This window comes from Micromys minutus (assembly GCF_963924665.1).
Source record: "Micromys minutus genome assembly, chromosome: 23".
NCBI lineage: Eukaryota > Metazoa > Chordata > Mammalia > Rodentia > Muridae > Micromys > Micromys minutus.
In genome coordinates, this window is record NC_137958.1 from 29,612,785 (window position 1) to 29,632,998 (window position 20,214).

Genomic DNA, 20,214 nt, shown 5'->3' on the forward strand with positions numbered 1-20,214 from the left:
CTGCCCCCAAGTCCTGACTAATGGAAATGTGGACTGAGGATGGGGCTGAGCAGACACACCCCTTCTCCTGCATCCCTACGAGATGCTTTCCCCCTGATGTTCATGATATCTCCTGTACCTCTTCAGGGCTCTGTCATCCATGGCCTGTGTGGAATCTTTCACCTTAGGAAGAATCCCAGTTTTTCATTGGTCTTTTCCTTTCTCCTTCCTTCTTGCTGATCTAGAATTATGTTTCCAAATCAAACATCAGCATTTAACCAACATCCCAGAGTCTGCTTTTCAGGGAACCCAGAGGAAAAAAGCTTTCTATTAAATAATATTACACATGTTTACTTTAGGTTTAAAAATACCACGTGCCTTCGAAAATTACATTACAGAAAATAGAAGGGCAGAGGTTAAGATGCTTAGAATGAGGAGATGATCATGTATTGTCAGAAAGGATGTTTTGCCAGCTGTCCGTACAAGCTAGGGGAGGAGGCAGAATTTTGGGAGCTTTGGGAGCAAAGTAAAGATGCAGAAGCTGGTGCTGGGAGAAGGCTTAGCAGGTGGGGGACATTGCTATATGGGCCTGGGGACCCGTCCTCAGAGCCACTTAAGGAAGTTGAGCATAGCCACTAACCCTAGTGCTGTGGGGGCTTCGAGGACAGAGAAAGGAGGGATGTTGGGGCTTGATTCAGTGAGTCAACCTGTCTCAAATGAAATTGATAGGGCAAGATGTCTAATACCCTCCTCTGGTTTCCACGCATATATACAGGGGCATGCACCTACACACACGTGTGTGCATGTTACAGACATATACCACACATTTCTCTCTCTGACACACACACACACACACACAACTTTATTAAACGAGGAGTATATTGCATAGGAACATCCAGTCATGACACAAAATCAGAGGTTAGCACAAACTGATATATACTATTGAAAAAAGTAGAGTTTATAACGTTGAATATTTAATAATATGTATGTCCAAGCAAATAATTTAAGATGCAGATAGGTAAGATGCAGATAGGAAGATGACATAAAGTTCAATCAATGCACCAAGTCTAAAACAATTGAATTGTTTGAAAACAAAGGTAAGGTTCATGAGTCTTGATGCTGTTCTATAAAATCTAGAGAAAACATTCAGTTGGAAACATTAGGCAGATTTGGATCTGTGATGATATCAAGAGAATGTTATAATATAGACCTTTACTACCTGGAAGCTGTAGTGAAGGAGTTAGTTATCCAGTTTCATTATCTGAATCTCTCTTACAATGGTTTTTATCGTTGCCCCATCTTCTTCCTCAAGAATCCCAGCCATAGTGTTTTTGTTCTCTCACTTACAATGGAGTGTGACTGTGTAACTGTGTGACTCACTTCTCTCTGAGCACGCATGCATAACACACTGGGTTCCATCGTAAGATATAATGAGTTAGGTGGTACATGTCTGTAATCCCAGAACTTGGGAGGAGCCGAAATGCAAGGTCATTCACTGCTACATAGCAGAGAAATGCTTGCCTGGGAAACACGGATCTCTGTATCTGTGATCAATAAATAAGTAAGCTGTCTAGTGGCGGTGCATGACCCCAGCACACAGGAGGCAGAGGAAGGCAGATGTCTGAGATCAGGCTAGCCTGGTTTACAAAGTGAGTTCCAGGACAGCCACGGCTACACAGAGAGACCCTGTCTCAGAAAAACCACCACCACCACCATCACCACAGCAGCAACAACAACAAAAGCAACAGAAGACAGAAAACAAAAGTAAGTAAAAGCAATATGTCCCTTTTTCACCATTGGCCTTTTATACTTTCATTCACTGATGCAAAAATACTTGATGGCAGATTTTACATTTACCCAGCCTTACCTTTACCAGAGTAAATGTCCACCACTTCACCTTCCTAATGGTTTCTGTTTGTGTTTTGGTGCAAGGCATTTCAGCTTTGTAAAGTGAGGAAGGAGACGCTCAGCCACCTTCTCAGGTCAAGGCACATCAGATCAATGAATAAGACACAAGATGAGATACGTGACATTCTTGCTCATACAAGGACAGAAAACCTTACCTTCATGACCTGGTGTGGAACAGCCGTCATTAGAGGCTAGAAAGACCAGGCAGACGGGTCGAAGGTGGCTGGATAACAGATATCGAAAGGCAGTTCACACAAGTAACAAGCTGTGTTACCTTGCAGGTTGGCAGCGACTGTAGCTCACATTGCTTCCTTGTGTAGTCATAAAGATCCAGAAGACAGGAGTTCCAAGTCTCCCAACACAAAGAAACGTTACCTGCTTCAGGATGTGGGACTGATAACTTTGCTTTGATCATTGGACATTCCCTACACATATTGAATTACCATCTGTACCCCTGAGAAATGTGCATTTAAATGTCAATAAAGGTTTGTTTACAATGTGCTTGTAAGTTATCTAGATCTGAATGCAGGGTGTTATGCATTAAGCCAGTACAAAAAGATTAGGAAGGTTTATCTCCTTATTAAAAATTCCTTATTTCCATAGTTGGACTGCAAATGTATGTCACCTTTTCTCATGGCCACTACTAGCTATAATAAGACCATCAACAACTAAGTATGCCCCTCTGGTTGTTCTCAAACAGGTTTCCCCCCATCCTGTCCTTATGGATTGAAGGATTTCAAGAGCAGATTTAGGCCTTTTTAGTTTCTATCATAAAACCATTCTACTTGAATCAGGGCATCATTAGTGCCTTAGGTTTTAAATCTCAGAATTTGCCACCTGATGTATTTATGATCTGCTTAGAATTCTTGACTCTGAAAGTTTCCGTACTTGCATATATTGGGGTTTGATTATCTCACCCCCATTATATTCTCTGATGCTCCAACTCCCTGTTTCGCTCCCCTCACCCTCCCTGCTTCTCTCTGGTTCTCATCGACTTTAGTAAGGGTTTCTGGCATGGGCATGCGGTGGGAATTACCTACCATGCATGTACAGCTCATCGGGGTCTATACCACTCACGTAAACCATATTCCTTCCCATGTCTGCTTAGATTTTTGACCATGTGTTTTCAGTGGTAAGCAAACTGACAAGACAGAAATGAGGACTGTACCCGGTGGGTTGCTTTCAGAGAGTGTGGTTTAACTTCAAGTAAATATTCGGCCATGGGTTACTGGAATAGGTCTGTGAAAACTTTGTGCGTTTGTACTAAGTCCCTGCATTATTGGCTCTCAACCTTCCTGAGGCTACAACCATTTAATGCCTTTCCTCATTGCTGTGGTTGACCCACAGCCATAGATTATTTCATTGTTACATCACAACTGTAGTTTTGCCCCTGTTATGAATGGTGATGTAAAAATCTGATATGCAACCTGCTGGGGTCACAACCCAGAGGTGGAGAACCTTGAGAACTACTACCCTTGAGGTTTTATCAGAAGAGTTGCTGAACTGCCTCCATTTGGCCTACCACTTCTCCATCACTTTAGGGACACTGGGCAGAAAAGCAGAGCCTGGTATCTCCTTCGAGTCCTGCAAAATCGGCATGGCACCCTTGGTTCCAGCTGGCCTGGACCTCACAGCGTGGTCTTATTTTTCTGTTGTTGGTTATGAGCTATTTCACAGAACATCGCCTTTGGACAAGCCCACTCTATGTTGGAGGAAGACCTCGAAAACATGTGTGAGCAGACACACTGTGAATTGCTGTCTCTGTAATGAACTATGGCTTCCAGACAGTTAGAGCTTTATCCATGCTCTAGTCTGATTTCCCCCATATACTGGGTTTATTAAGAAACGTAATCTTAGATTTATCCTTTCAGACATTACTCAATGTACTTTGAGTGTCCCCAAATCAAACAGCCAATACCCAAGCCCGGTATCAGTCACCTTCTGGCCTCTTCCTATTGTTGTACCCCATAGTTTCCCCAGAGTGAATGCTACTGTGTACTGCAGCAAGCACTACAACCGGCTGCAATCTTAGTGGCCTTGGATCAAAGGCAATGACACTCTAACAGAAAAGGAGACATTACACACATGCGTGATCACACACACACACACACACACACACACACACACACACACACACACACATGCATACACACACATGCACACATGCACATGCATTCCATCCTTCTTCTCTATTGTATGAAATATCGTTGCTCTCTGGAAACTTCTTTGAGCAAACTGTGAAAGCGCTCACGGAATCTGGATGTCTTCTAAGGCATCGTTTTCTTCCTCCTTATCTTGTAGCCCATGTGAACAACAGGCTCCAGAGCAGACCCTGGACTCCGGGGCTGACTGTACTCCCATTGCTCTATGCATTTTGTGCGGTCTTGGGAAGTTATTTTTAATGCAACATGCCAGAGTGGCAATGTTGAAATATCCATAGTAACAAGCTAACAGCAACAGCGGGGCCTGCCAAGTAGAAGTTCCATAAATCAGTCATAAACACAGTTACAAAACCGGGGCCGACGTCGTGTGCATGAGGGAGTGTCTTCGGAGAAGCCCAGCTTAAGCATTTTTATGGGATTGGTTTGGATCTTCTCAGGAGCAAAAAGCTCTCATGGCAAAGATATTTTTAAAGGAAAAAAAAAAAGCCCAGAGTGAGAAAGAGGCTTTCTGGTACTTTATTCTGACGGCAGACTTTCTCCTGGATCATAAGGCAATCCAGAGAAGCCAAGGCAAGGAGGTGATGAACACATCACATGCCCTTTCTCATGGCTGTTAATGCTTTTAAAGTCATTCCTTTTGCACCACCATGGCTCATGTTCAGACCTTAATAACTTGACATCCTGAAAACCTCACGGCTGACCTATCCTCTCCCAAACCTACCTAATTCACCACAGTTAAAAAAAAAAAAAAAAAAAAAAAAAAAAACCAGCCCAGGTGGGATTTTGAACATCTAATCCTTTGAGTGAGAATTTTACAAGGAGCTCCCAAGCGCTACCAAACCATATAAAAGCTGCAAGTTTGATACTCTAGGGGCTTTCTCCTGTCGTAAACCCACAGCACTTGCAGGGAGCTGGTACTTTACTTAGATTTGAATCGTGCTTTTTGGGATCGTAAGGGTTTGTTTAGCAGACAACAGCTGTATTGCCAACGAATACTAACACAGTTCTGCAGAGAAGTTTCCATTACTGGTTTGACTCTTCTGTTTTAGAGGACCCAGGCATAGAGAGAAGACCATCACTTCTCCTAGGACAAAAACAAAATCATCAGCAGGAAGGATACTGGAGTGCTTGGCAGCCTTAGGTTCAGTAAGAGGGTCAATGTGTGCTGGGCAGAGAGGGTATATACACCCTCCCTATACCTGAGCACTTCCGGACTGCTTATTTCTGCTCTATTTGCAATGGCTCTCTTCCTCTGACCTGTTTGTTTAGAACCCATCATACTCCTGGTAAAGTCAGATGTTGAGGAACATAGGACATACTGTAGAAACAAGAAGGGAGAAAGTAAGTGTGGCCACCCGAGGAGAGAATTTACATTAGATAAAACCCTTTGCCTACATAACCAGAGTTTCTGATGGGGGAACAAAAAGTTGATTTTTTTTTTTCTTACAGCCATAACATAAGCATCAGCACAGGTGCTAAGAGGATGTTTGCGTAGGTGAGTGTGGTGGCCAACTCCTCCCGGGAAGCGAGAGTGAGCGCCTGTCTCTGCCTCCGGATTTCTGTTGCGCTAATGTGTCTGACATCAACATGGGTTTCAGGGATCTGAGCTTGGATACTGTTTAAAAGCTGGGCTGGCGCTCCACATGAATATTTAGGTGAAGGACAGGGGACAGCAGTCACAGTCACGTAGTGTGAAGCATCTGTTGTCTCTAAAGCGAGACCTAGGGTGACGAAGGGAAGGGATATTTCGGAGGGAAGGAATCTTGAACATGGGTAAGTGCCTGTGGGAGGTAGACAAGGGAAAGGAACATTGTCAGAGTGTGGTCTTCAAGGAGGTATGAGAGGGCAGGGACCGGAAGTGCCGCGATGCGCTTTAGGGTATACCTTTGTATACTCAGAAAGGACATCCTCAACCTTAACCCAGCGTCCGAACTGTGTAGGACATTAAAGGGGAGCATGCTTATTTGCACTTTAGCTCAGGCAAGAAATGAAGGCTTGAATTACTTACTTGTAACAGCGCATGCGTTCTGTCCTAAGAGGAGGGTGTGGAGCAGGGATTGAGTGAGACCTTCAGTGGTGGAAGAAGGAACTTCTAGCTTTAGAGGCAGAATAGCAATGATGAAGGGGATGAAGCCCTTCGACATTGAGTAGACACTGCGTGGTGAGACCTCCTTGAGAGCCGAGGTCTGTGTACATGAAAGCCACATCGTACTTCAACTCCTGGCATTTTTAAATGCTGAAGAAACTGTTTTATGTCACGACAACAGTGCAAATTGAGGCTGTCCCAGGAAGAATGGAATGGACAGTTGCCTTAATTCTAGGCTATATTTGCTTTTTGAGCATTTAAATGAACATAAAGGTTGTAAAGGAAGGAAACATGTTTTATTCTGCCAAATAAAGCATCTGCTAGTTTCTTTCACCATGAAATGCCCACTCAAGGGGCACATACCGGCAGAGAAGAGAGATTCAAGTTAGTTAGACGGAAGGAATGTCAACACGGGGAGGCTTTAACTGGACCCAGAGAGAACAATGGAATTGGACTGAGACGGTAGGTGGCTTCCTGCACACCCGAGAGGATGCTGGAGGCCAGACAACACGCTTTCATTCTAGGGCAGTCTTTTCTCAAGGCAGCAAACGGTCTATTGTCGCGCACCCACGCTTCCCGCCGATAGGAACAGGCGTGCAACAAACAATAAGATTCTTCTGCGGACAACCTTTATTGTACAGCACTCTGAGCAGGGGACTTCTTGAGCAGGAAACTTCTCTCTGAGCCGGGGACTCCCTACCGGGGTCTACTGTCTAGGCGACCTCTCATGTGCAGTCTCCCACGTGCGATCTCTCTGCCCAGTCTCTCTCCACGTGGGATCTCCCGCAATCTCTCCTATCGGGTCTCTCTCCACGTGGTATCTCTCTGCCATTTCTCCACGTGGGGTCTCCCGCAATCTCTCCACTATCTCCCTTTCCACGTGGGGGAGAAATGCACTGCTATATAAATGCCTAAGAGACTTGTGTTGCTACCTGATTGGTGCATCCTCCTGTAGCTCAATCACGTGCCCCGAGATTGGGCTGTGACTTATGTGGTTGCCAAGCCACACGAGGGGAAAGGTTTTTGCAGGCTGAACAATGGGCGGGAAGCTGGCGTCATCTATTGGCACCAATGGCTTCCTACAGTCTATGTGCCCACAACTGGAAAAGAATGTCAAAGAGTTAGGATGTTCGGGAGGGTAAACGGTATGCCGTTTTCTCGCTTTTCTATTTCTGTTGCAGCTTTGGTTAGATCGAGGAAAATGAAACCTTCTTTGGTTTAGCGCCGTGCTCTCGTTCACAGAGGGTTCAGGGCCGAGCTGTCCAATTCAGCTGTCTCTGAACCTGTTTCCATTTGTCTGCAGGATAAAGGGTATGGAGCTGCCTAGGCTGGGAAACGTTGCCTAGTTTCCATTTGTGGTGCCGGCGAGCTGCTCTAAGATTTGAGTGCACAGGCTCGAGGAGGCCACGCCAGTGTGGGGCTGAGGTGATCGTGAAGGATCGTTACCACGGAACGACAGCCGAGCTTTTCTTAACCAGAGGTCACACCTCCGGCAACCTGGCATATGGAACAGTGCATGGACTGATTGATTTTGCTAATAATTCTTTAAAACTAACGTACCAAATAGTGAGTTTCATTATCTTCCTTCCTTTTTCACTACCCCTCCCACTGATAAGGTCTCACGTAGCCCAGGCTGGCCCCCAAATTAATATGTAGCAGAGAATTGGCTGTGAACCTCTGCTCTTCCTCCTTCCAGCAATGTGATGCTAGGATTAAGGTGGGACCACCATTCCTAGCTAACATTTTATTTTTATATCAATATACCGTTGTACCTTGCTCATGTTTACCTCCTAGCTACCCCCCTTCTCTTTTTCCCAACCATTATTAGTCCCCTCTCTCCCACTAAATCATCTTGGTTTTGCTTTCATGTCATTACAATACCCCGCCCCAAATCTAAACGCACAAGCTACTGCATAAACGGTGCACACTAGAGACCTATAAACGAGCCGCAGAAACAGATTCCCTCCTTTTTTCCTTTTAAATTGAAAACAGATCCCCCCCCCCCCATCAAATATATCCTGATTAGGGTTTCCTTTCTCTCTATTGCACCTAGTTCCCCCTTACCTCCGTCTCATCCAGACCCATCTCCTTCTGTCTCTCCGTAGAAAACAAACATGATTCTAGGGGATAATAATAAAATATGGCAAAAATTAAACAGGTTAAGATAAAACAACTCACACATTGCAATTGGACAAAACAAATGGATGGAAAAAGAGCCCAGGAGGAGATCCAAGAACCAGAAACCGGTAGGAATCCTGTAAAGACACTTAACTGGAAGCCGTAAAATGTATGTGGGGGGTCCTGTGCAGACCCACACAGCGTCTGCGGCACAGTCTCTGTGAGTTCATGGAAGCTTTGCTCATGCTGACGTAGAAGGTCTTGTTTCTTTGTCCTCCATCCGGCTCTTACACTTTTTCTGCAGGGTTCTCCAGACTCTGAGGGAAGGGATTTGGAGGAATCATCCTATTTAGAGATGAATGCTTCAGGGTCTCACACCCTCCAAGTTTCATTTGCATATATAGGTTTAGTAAGATTAATGACCCAGACCTCTGGCACACAATACATCTAACGGCAAGTTAAAAGAAGAAAGAATTCACAGTGGTGGGTACAATTTGGTGAAAAAGAAAAGGTAAACCGTGGTGAAATCCCCATGAGAGAACTCACAAGGCAGGCTGATGGCATTCTGAAAGCAAATGGTTGACCAGGTCTCAAGAGTTCTCTCTGCGTATTTGATTGGCTGTTCCATAGCCTCATACTTATCAAGACTGTTTGCAGTTTGTTATAAGGCGCTGCAGTGTGCTTAGTTATGGCAAGAAGGCACAGACCACAAAACGCTTGTTGTTTTAAAGGGCTGGCTACTTTAAAACCTCTGTTGAATGTGATATTCAGTCCAGGTGCTTTTCCCTTCAGAAAGAGGCTCATTGTCTGCTTTTTTTTTTCCCCCCAACTGTACTTCATTGTCAATAATTAACCCTATAGGCTAAAGGAGGCTTAACATGGCAACAGCGTGTTTTGAAAACAGCCTCTTGTGATTTGAAGACCAAATAAATCATTAAATCAAATGACTCCTGTAATCAGATGTTTATGACTATTTAAACTAAGCCAGCCAGTGGCACTCTACAAAGAGAGACCGGCCAAATTATGTCGTAAAATACAGCAGCTAGGCCTTATCTTATCATCTTAAAAGCCACTTGTGATTCTTATGGTGGATGTCTGCTGTTCAGGTTGGCAGGCAACAATCCTCAGTGTCAAGGAGCAGCTGTAGCCGCTGGCTCAGAGGGCCACTAGCACCCTCCCAACAGACCTTGTTTTCCTCTCCAGCATTTGATGTCGGAGCACAGTCCTCCCACTCTCAAGACACTTGGCAGTTTTTAATCTCATCCAGAAATGAGGTAAAGAAACAAATAAAACCGTCTTTAAGATAAACATAGGAATGTGGAGGTTCTGAAGGAATCCCACGTTAGTGTAAACACGGAACATTTGCCACTGTGAGAAATACAACATGCTGCTCTAACATATGGCCACCATCCCCATTCTTGGCAAACAATAGTATTTCTACTTCCCATTCCAAACTGAGCTGACAGTGGAGGAGTAGATCTGAACTAGAACCCCGAATTTTCTCTCTGCTAACCTGACCACCCCAAGATTTGTCAGTCTTTTGTCTCCTAACATTTTAAAAAATAGAAATATAGATTGATTTCTGGTAAGAAAAGAATAAAAACAACAACCTTGTGCCTAACTTTGTAGCGAATGCTGACATTTAAAAATGGCAAAATATAATGACTTACTTTGAAAGCATGTAGAGTACTTTTAACTATTGGGGGGAAAAAATCAAAACCCCAAAACCAAAGGAAATGAAACAAAACAAAAACTCTTTTAACATCATTAAGTGGTCCTGACCTAATGCTGGCTACTTTTATGTCAACTTGACATATCCTAGAAACATTTTGGAAGAGGTAACCTCAATTAATAACTCCCAACCCACCCTCAAACAACAGCCTGTAGGCAAGCCTTTGGGGGCATTTTATTGAGTAATGTGGCCCAGCCCACTGAGAGCCAGCTCCCACTCCTGAGCAGGTAGCTCTGAAAGGCATAAGGAAGCTTGTTGGATAAGTCATGGGGAACAAGCCAGTAAGCAGTGTGCTTTCATGGCTTCTGCTTCAGTTCCTGCTTCCAGGTTCCTGCCTTGAGCTCCTGCCCTCACATCCTTTCATGATGGATTGTGATTGAGACAAATAACCTGAAACAAACCCTTCCCTCCCCAAGTTGCTTTTGGTCATGGTGTTTTATCTCAATAAGAACCCCAACTAAGACAATGACTGACCTATCAGGGGCCATATCTTTAAATGAAACAAACTCAATCTAACAGATGTCATCAACTACCAATAGCACCTCAGGTAGGGATGGAATATTTTTGCCCACCTCTCCTCTTCATCCTGGGAGTTTTTCTAGCTTGGATTGTACAGTTTTTTTTGCATGTTATAATAAATCTGTTTATATTAGCAATTATCTTGCTGAGCCTAGAAAGTACTATTTCCTTGTAGTTATGCACCATCTGTGGTTCTTAGAGTCTTTCTGCTTCCTCCTTCACTATGATTCCTGAGCCATATCTGGAAGGGAATGTGATACAGATGTGACATTTAAGGCTGAGCATTTGGGAGTCTCTTATGCTATGTACCTTGGCCAGCTGTGAGTTTAGTTGCTATCTACTTCAAAAAAGACGCTTCTTTGATGAGGTTGGGATTTGTATATCTATAGGTATAACGAGAGGTCATTATCAGTAAGTTTACTACCATATACATTTAGCCTAATAATAGTAGATTCTTCTCTAGAGCCTGTGGCTCTGCCAGTCACACATCTGTGGCTTCAGTAATAGTGTCAGATAATGTGGGGCAGACTTTAAGCAGAAAGTGGTTGGTCACAATCATGCCATTCATGCCACCATTGCATCAGTGGATACGTATTGCCTGACTGGTTATTAGTGTAACTCACAGCATCCACAACTGGGTAAGACTGGTTCCTTTTATTATTTGGCACTACGAAAGCTAGCCAGTTGGGATGAAAACTTTATGTGAGAGCCAACTTGTTTCTTTATGTCCGTGTATGTGGTATTTTCAGCAACAGAGTCTTAACATTTTATCATGAAGTCCTGAAGGGTAACAATAGCAATGACAACACACACACACACACACACACACACACACACACACACACACACTTTCTATCTCTTTATTTTCTTCTCTCTGTACATATGATTTATTAGAGATGTTTAAAGTCTGTGGTCTGTCTAGTTCAATATGGTAGAAAGTCTGAGAATCCAATAGTTGTTTGTTCCATGAGGCAGGATGGCTCAGCTGGTCTTCAGTCTTCATTGGTATCCTGAAGAAGTAGCCTCTAATATGACAGGATGGATGAACTTGCCAGAGAGAGCGAAAACAAGCAGGCAAAAAACAAAGGCTTTCTTCTTATCTGTTCTTTTATATACATTGCCACCAGAAGGCATGGCCCATATTTAGAGTATTTTTTTCCTGATCCAGATCAAATGATCTAGGTTTAAGGTGGCTCTTGCCACCACAAACAATCCAATCAAGAAGAATCCCTCATGGGTATGACATCTAAAACCCTAACTGACTGGGTTTTAGTGATTCCGATGTAATGATGAATAGCCATCACAGGGGTGTTCTAGAAGAATGAAGACAAAAGCAAAACAGGATCCGGTTAGATGAATGGCCTCTGCTTGAATGTATGTGCATATATGTACATGTGCACACAAACATGCAAACACAGAACATAAGAAGCAACACTCTCCTTGCTTCTCCACTATTCACATTCAGCTTTCCTTTTCTCTGGGTGGTCTCTCCCTCTCTCTCTCTCTCTCTCTCTCTCTCTCTCTCTCTCTCTCTCTCTCTCTCTCTGTGTGTGTGTTTGTGTATGTATGAGAGTGTACACACATTCGTGTGCATGCTCGCCCACACCCACATCCATACATTCCTGTATTCAGCAGTGTATAGATTGGTTCAAAATCATGTTTTTAAATAAATCTGTATTTTATACAAAATTGCAGAGCCACTTAATTTCTTTGTGTATTTGTTATAGTCAACTTGTGTTTACATAAACTTTGCTATTTGTTTCCTTGGATAAATAGATCATTGTTGGGACCCTACGAAGTTGTAGACTAATGGAATCTAGCCTCTTTGAACTGTTGGGGCACACACAGCATCAAATGGAGAAGCAAACACTGCTTTTCAAGAAATACCCATGCAACTCAAGCTAGCCCTCTGCTTTCTATGCCTGGCCCAAGTTCCAGTAGCATTCAGCATCACACTACACTCCTGTTCGCTTAGGACCATCCATCCACTTTCATTACTTACTTGGCCTCTGTGGGCATTTTCATTTCTGACTCATGCATACAACCAATTTCAAGTTTTCCCATCTAAAGTTGGATTTTTATAGGCATTTCTCCTAAGTATCCTAAAACAAATAGCATTAGTTGTCCTACATGCTGAAGAGCTGAGATCAGACCAAACCTTTCTTGGTTGTAACTCATGTGTGACGCCTTTCTTGGTCTGGATAATTTTTTTGTATTTACCGTAAAAGGAGACCTGCCAGGAGTTGTTTAGGACCTGATGGTAGGCCAACAGATGCTGTGAAATCATGGTCATCAGGGGGCTCATTGTACAAGTGCCCTGTATTCTATGACATCATATTTACTTGTTCAGGTAGGTAAAGATCCATGCCCAGTTGAACAGATTCTTGGGAAGGATCTATTTTTATCCAACTTCCTAAACCACATGTACATGACAAATATTTCCATAGGATTAATGACTAGGTGTTTCAGCCTCCTCCGCCCTTATTAAATACTAGCTTTCTCTTCCATACTTGGAAATCTGTTGAAGCTGGATGAGGAACATTTTCCATATTTAATGCATCCAAAGTCTTTCACCTATTAGCTTCTGTTGCATATATTGGTTTCTCTTAAAAGAATAGTTTTCAACTTAACCAAGACCCAAATAACTTCAGAGTCAAATACTCCTTAGAGAGGATATTTTCATATTTTCAAAATAGCATATATAGACTTTATTTTTGATAGGGTCAATAATTGACCAAAGGAATTGGTTGCTTTAGCTATTCATTTATTTGCCAGAAAGTTTTTCTAGCTTCATTGGAACCACATAGACACCAAATGATTTGGTTTTATTTCTACTTGTCTAGCCAACAAACCAATTTTTCAATTTCCATGGGCACCCAGTGAAACAACAAGAGTTAGATATGTAAAAAACAGTTATCTGACTTGAAATCTAATGACGACTGACCATGACAGTCTGTCTTGGGATGATAATATAGGCGTGATTCTTTCAAGGATTGCTGATAGAGAAATTCTACCAGAGAATCCAGGACAGTGCCACACCTCCTGCTTTCTCAGTTTTTGTTTGTGGATTATGTCTTTATGGTGAGGATTAGGAAGCTCCAAAAGAAGCCAGTGGGACACACACACACACACACACACACACACACACACACACTGCAAAGTCAGAAAGTCAGGCCGGGATGAAATGCTTTTATTTTGCACTTGGTAAAAAAAAAAGAAAGAAACCTCATGATGCCTCATGATGGATGTATATATTAACTTGATTAAAAAGTATATATTTGGAAATTCTTGTGGAAAGTCCCCAAATAACACTTGAAATAAAAATTATAGATTTATGTTTTAGTGTGTGAAAGGGTTAGCCTAGGATAAGAACAGAGACCAGACAATGTGTGAATTTTCATTCTCAGCAGAGAAGGCTGAACTGAAATCCTCCATGTGGATTGATTTGCTAGGGCTAGTTCATTTCAAGCTAGGATAGTGATTACTCAGAAGATTATTCTGGCTCCCAGGTTTGACCATGTGCTTCTGAATTCTTGCTTCTGTAGTATTAAAATCTCCATTTCTCATAACGAAGACATTAAAAACTGGGTGTTGCCCATCCTTGGACAGTGTTTCAGGAGGGCAATGAGAAATGGCAACAGTGACAATTTCATGGCATTAGACACCTGGTTCAACTGTAATACTGGGCTGAGGTTTCTACTCAAGATTTCTTTTCATCTGAGAAGTTGTTATTTGATACCACATATATAGGTTTATCAAACAGGTATAGCGACAAAACCTTATTTATAATAGATCACACATTTATTTGAAAATAATTCTTTTGTATACATATGCTTTTACTACCATCTTGTAGAATCAAAATTACATGCTAACCAGCTAGATACATTTGTTTATTTCAGATAAAAAGTTAAATCTCGAGTGAGTATTTTATACTGCAGGATGTAGGATATTTTCAACATGCTTCAGAAGTGGCTGATATTTTCATTTTATTTATTTATTTATTTTTGATATCAGAGCTAAGAATGTTGCCGTGTGTAAGGATGGACTAGAATATAAAAATAGTAACATTTACTTCACATAAAACAAAGAACATAGCAGTAACTTGAGAGCGCTTCTTCGTGTCTTTCTTTTTTCTTTTTTTCCTTTTCTTGTTTCTTTTCTTTTGGAGTTTCAAAACAGGGCTTCTTTGTTTAGCCCTAGCTGTCCTGGAACTTGCTATGTAGACCAAACTAGCCTTGAATTTAAATAGATCCACCTGCCTCAGTTTCCTGAGTGCTGGGATTAAAGGCCTGTGCTACATTGCTTAGCAACCTCTTTTTGTTTGTCTATTTTTTTCCCAAAATAGAATTCTGAAATGTAACATTTTTAACAAGAGGATGTAATAGTGAGTGTTTGTCAGCTATTAGAATCCAGCCATGGTTTTTAGGGTTATAATGACCTCATGATTTGAGGCAATGATATGTTGTCATCAGAAAATTGTGACTAGTTCTACCTCAAGACTCAGCTATACCAGTCAGTCCTGGGCATACACCCAAAAGAAACTGCAGCATTCCACAAGCACATTTGCTCAACTATTTTCATAGCAACATTATTTAAAATAGCCAAAAACTGGACACAAGCTAGAAATCCCTAAGAAGATTGGATAGAGAAAATGTGGTGTATTTACACAATGGAGTATTACTCAACCATTAAAAACAAGGACTGTTGCAAATCACCTACTGCAGTTCAAATTGCCCTGGCAACAGTGGCAAAGTGAGTTCCGTGCTACCTGCCCCAGTGTTTGAATTCACACACACACACACACACACACACACACACACACACACACACACACACACACACAGGGGGAGGGGGAGGGGACAGGGAGAGGAAGAGAGCACCTTATATTTAATATCCCTTAATCAGCTCAATGGCTGAGCCACTCCCAAACATCCACGTGGTTACCACAGTCTCCCCTCCGAGATTCCTGAATTATTACTTACTAAAGCCTATATTCCGCCTGGCCACCTGGACCCATTTGGGGGGCGCTCTGGGATGTTCTTCCCTGACTCTTAAGACGTTCGTTCTGCTCTCGTTTCCTGCTCTTCTCCGGCCGATCTTTTTGCTTTTTCAGCATGGCGGTTCTCCTTTTCCTCCGGGTCCCCTTGCCTGTGAATCCTAAAGTCCCACCTCTGTTTCTCTGCCCAGCTATTGGCCACCGGCAACTTTATTTACTAATCAGAACCAACTGGGGGCAGGGATCCTCAGCATCTTTCACAAGGATTCTCCTGCAATTTTAGGAATCCGAATAACGTAATGCAAGTGTTAGACCACAGCCACGACAAACGACAACAGAAAATTTGCAGGTAAATGGATGGGACTAGAAAAGACCATCCTGAGTGAGGTAATCTAGACCCAGACAGACAAACATGGTGTGTGCTCCCTTTATAAGTGGGTATTACCTGTGCAGTAATGATAGCCATGCCACAAACTACAGACTTAAAGAAGCTAAGAAATAAGGAAGCCCAGGGCAGGGCTGGGGTGGGAGAGGGCTTGCATCTCACTGAAAAAGGAAAGAGATTAGACATGGGGGGAGGATGGAGGGAGGGGACTGGAGACTGGGTGGAAGAAGGCATGGATGGAACAGGAGGAATAAGGGGGTATGGAGGAAGAGAATACTAGGAGAGAGAACTGGATGGGGGGCACATCTCTGGGACCAGCTAGAAACCTAGGACAATGGGAATCTATGAGGGCGACCTTAGCTAAGAACTCCTAGCAACAGGGGATATGGAGACTGAACCAGCCTTCTCCTGTAACCAGGCAAGACTTCTAATGGAGGGACTGGGACAACAACCCACTCACAAAACTTTTGAATTACGACTTGTCCTGTCTACAAGATGTGCAGGGGCTAAAAGATGGAACAGAAAGTTAGGGAAGAGCCAACCAGTGACTGGCCCAGTTGAGACCCATGCCATGAGGGGGAGGGCACCCCGACACTGTTAATGATACTCTGCTCTACTAGCAGACAGGAGCCTAGCACGACTGTCACCAGAGAGGGTCCACCCAGCAGCTGATGAAAACTGATGCAGAGACCCACACCAAACATTAAGTGGAGTTTAAGGAACTCTGTGGAAGAGGGGGAGGGAGGATTGAAGAAGCCAGAGGGGTCAAGGCCACAAGAAAACCTACAGAACCAACTAAGATGGACTCACAGGGGCCCACAGAGACTGAACTGCCAACCAGAGAGCATGCATGGGAAGGACCTAGGCTCTGCATATAAGTAACAGTTGTGCATCTGGGTCTCCATGTGGGACTCCTAGTGAAGGAGCAGAGGCTGTCTCTGAATCTGTTACCTGCCTTTGGATCCCTTTCTGCTCTCTGGGCTGCCTTGTCTAGACTCAATAGTCTAGTCTTACTACATCTTGATATGCTATGGCTTGTTGGTATCCATGGGGGGCCTCTCTTTTTCTGAAGAGACTGGGGTGAGAGGGAGGGGCTGGGAGGAGTGGAGGAAGGGAAAGGTGTAATTGAGGTTTAAAGTAAATAAATTACCAAGGAATAAATAAACAAATAAACAAAGAAAGAAAGAAGGAAGGAAGGAAGGAAGGAAGGAAGGAAGGAAAAGAAAGAAAATTGGAAGCCAATGACAGGTTCCAATTTTTCATACAGGATTAATTACTTGTTAATAAATTAGTGTTTGTCCTAGGTAGGGTTTTACTGCTGTGAACAGACACCATGAACAAGGCAACTGTTAGAAAAGCAACATTTAGTTGGGGCTGGCTTAAAGGTTCAGAGGTTCAATCCATTATCATCAAGGTGGGAACACCTAGGCAGGCATGGTACAGGAGGAGCTGAGAGTTCTATGTCTTCATCTTAAGGCTGCTATCAGAATGCTGGCCTCCAGGAGGCTAGGATGAGGGTCTTAGACCCCACATCTACAGTGGTACACCTACTCCAAGGCCACACCTTCAAATGGTGCCACTCCATAGGCCAAACATATTCAAATCACTACATTGTTCTATCTTAATTTAAAAAAAAGAGAAAGGGAGGGGGAGGGAGGGAAGGAGAGAAAGTTGTTGAGAGCAGGGAAATGTTTGGGAAATGTTGCTGAATAAAGAATAAACTTTTTAAATTTAGGGACTGACATGTTTATGTTCTGGAATTTCCCAAGAGCTCCACACTGTGAGTGAAGTTTCCTGATCCACTAAAGTCGCAGATATGAATGGGGAATGACCGGCATTCTAAGAAGTCACACCATGGACAGAACAGAGACTGTAGCAGCAAGTCCTGGTAAGGCAATGCCAGGACCACTTAATCCTTTGTAAGATGAAAGGAAGAGGTTAGAGCATTCAGCTCAGGTGTAGTAGAAAAAAGATGCTAGCAATTTATAATGCAAGGAGATTTAGTACAGGCATCAAAATGCTTCCAAATACAGGGGAAAGACTCAAACAGTAGCCTTCCATATGTCTGCCCTTTAGAACTTATTCCTAAGAACTTGCTTGCCACTCAGACTTAAGATCTTGGCTTAGGGATTCATCTGAACACTTGTTAGTAGAGTCAGGATCAAACCATTAGAACCTACTAGAACCATTCTAGCCAAATGGAGTCACTGTACCTTACCAATCCTACTCAAAGAACCCCGGTGAAAAATTAAAAGAAGGCTCACAGTAGAGATGCCAAGCATGCAGATCTTAGAGGTGGTGCATAAATTAGTAACTAAGATTTTATAGCTACAGTCACAGGTTAAAAGACGTACCTTTAAAAAATAATATTCAGAGTTTTTGTCTCCTCAGAAAATGTTCATACTATTCTAGGGTCATATGATTCTGGTTTGTAATCATTCATCAATAAATATCTGGTGGCTATAATTATGATTAGAATGCGTCCTTTCCCAAAAGTTTATTTGTTGGAAAATTAAATGCCTAAATTTGCATGTTAGTAGTACTCAGATCCGAGGCCTTTGGGAAGTAATTAGGATTATAAAAAGGTCAGGAGAGCAGGGCTACCATTGCAACATTAACAGTCCTACAAGAAGTGAAAAGGCTTGAGCTGGGTGCTTGCTCAGCTCAACAGGCAACGTTTGTATTAGGTAATCTTCTCTAGAAAAACAGAACCAGAAGGGACATGTATATTATATATAATATATTATCAATAGTCAATTATACATAATTTAAAATATCCATTTAGTGAATTGTGTGTTTATATGTATAAATTAGATATAATTTATAAGTTGTATATATATTTTTATTTATTTATTTATTTATTTTCAGAATAAAGAGTAAAAAGAAGTTTTTCTGTTTTTTATTGTCCAGTCAGTAAATGTGCTGATTAGGTGCAATGTGGCCATCCTCATTTCCGGTAAAAGCCAGAACCAGCCTTTTGTGTTCTTCACTGTCTGATATTCTTTTTTTAAAATTTACATGTATTTATATATTTATGTACATCTCAAAAGCTACCTCCCCTACCCTTCTCCTCTGAGAGGGTGAGGCCTCCCTGGGTTTCCCTCAAATCTGGTGCATCAAGTCTATGCCAGAATAGGAACATCCTTTCCCACTGAGGTCAGACTACTGTAGCCCTGTTGGGAAACAGATACCACAGTCAGACTGCAGCTTTAAGGAGAGCCTCCACTCCCCTTGTTGGGAGGCCCACATATCTGCTACATATGTGCTGGGGACTATGTTCCAACCCACGTATGTTCTTTGGTTGGTGGCGCAGTCCCTGAGAGCTCCCATATTAAATAGTAAATAGTGAAAGACAAGATGTTAGATTGCCTTACACAATAGGGGTCAGGTAATTTAATACTGGCCACTTGCATGTTGGAACAAACCTGGAAATTGTTCAGTCTGAGGTGCTGCTGGGTGTTTCAGAAATGATGGTTTAGTGCTGAGGGTCTAGATCATTGGAAAGTTGAACTACAACTGTGGTAGAAGTGGCCAGGCTACATCTTGAGCTGGCTACCAAACTTAGCAAAGCACCCCATTCGGTGCTCTTTTTGCCTGCAGGAGTGCCTATGCAAGCTAAGGACTCAGAGGTTTCCACCAAGGTTTCAGAAAGCTGCATGCCAAGGTTGGATCCATTGCAGGAAAGCTATACCAGGCCACGTGGTATAGTTATTCAAACGCAGGCTTTACCCTAGGTTTGACTAGAGACCTCAGGATGTTTGAGATGCCAGAACCGTGGCTTGCCTGACACGGAAAGCTGCAGGCACAGTGAAGCCAGTCGGAGCGAGAGGCTACACAGGCTGTGGGCAGCAGAGCTGGGGAGGCGGGGCTGTGGATGAGGTCACCACAGGCTCCAGATGTTGGTGTAGGGGTTGGTGGCTTCTCTGCTTGGGTTCAGGTCTTACTTTGGTTGAGGCTTTCCTTGCTGCCCCGAGTGTGGGTGGCACCATTCCATGGGCGAACATCCTAGACTGAATGAAAGGAAAGCAACATCTCCTTAGTACTACCTGCCCCCACCCTTCCGTCTGCTCCAATCGCTACTCCCATAGTTGCAAGCTCCTCCCTCTACACCCCTTTACTGCCATGATGAAGTCTATTCCTTGAACCACGAATCGAGTCCATCCCATTAGGAATTTTTTTTATAACAGCAAGGAAAGTAACTAATGCAAACGCTCCCTTCTCTATTACAACGCAGCGAGGACTCGCTCACCAGATGCTAAACAGATGCCGGCCCTGTGCTCCTAGACACCCGCCCTCAAACAAACCTTTATTGTTTACGGGTTGCCTGGT